At 38.6% G+C, this 694-nt stretch overlaps 1 pseudogene; it reads right to left on the reverse strand.

Annotated features, from left to right (window-relative positions):
• LOC107699376 (uncharacterized) overlaps positions 1–694 on the reverse strand; it is an 8,286-nt pseudogene that overhangs the window by 3,752 nt on the left and 3,840 nt on the right.

The following is a 694-nucleotide window of genomic DNA, read 5'->3' on the forward strand; positions in this document are numbered from 1 at the left end:
AATGTGAAAGCACGCACGTGATGGAGATTTACCGCTGATTACAGAACCGGCTTTACTGATAAGATGCGCATTTAATTATATCGCATGCGATTTATCGTGCAGCCCTAAGTCATGTAAATGAATCGCTCAAAAAGACAAGAGTTGGACAAGAGTTCAGACTAATCCTTCACTGAACTGAATTGACATCTGACTCCCTTAACTGCAAGTTTACATTATTTTCAGTGACGTACCGACCAACTGGCCAGAATTTCTTTAGGCTATATATACAGAGTTCTGGCATGAAACTCTAGATGGCGCAGTCCGATAGGTCTAACTCAATCTGACCTAATGACATCATTATCACATGGCACAGCTGATTGGTTCTCTCCTGTATCAGTAGCCAATGAGTTTGCTGCTCAACATTCAAATATTTGAGTAGTGCTTTCCGTAGCAGGTGCAGCTGCTTCAGAACAGCAAAATCAACATCTAAGATAAGTGAATGTAGCGTCTGGACCAATCAAAAACACAATTTTTCATTTGATTTAACAAATCAGTTATTCATTAGATTAACATACATTAGGTATCATTTGCACCTTTTTACAACTACGAATTTGAATAGTTGAATAGTTGAACTACGAATGATGTTTCCTTCAGGCGTTAGATCTGCTGAATATGCAAATGGTTCCATAACTTCCTATTCTTATTCTCCCTCCTC

The sequence above is a fragment of the Sinocyclocheilus anshuiensis genome, unplaced genomic scaffold (assembly GCF_001515605.1).
Source record: "Sinocyclocheilus anshuiensis isolate Anshui unplaced genomic scaffold, SAMN03320099.WGS_v1.1 scaffold971, whole genome shotgun sequence".
Taxonomy (NCBI): Eukaryota; Metazoa; Chordata; class Actinopteri; order Cypriniformes; family Cyprinidae; genus Sinocyclocheilus; species Sinocyclocheilus anshuiensis.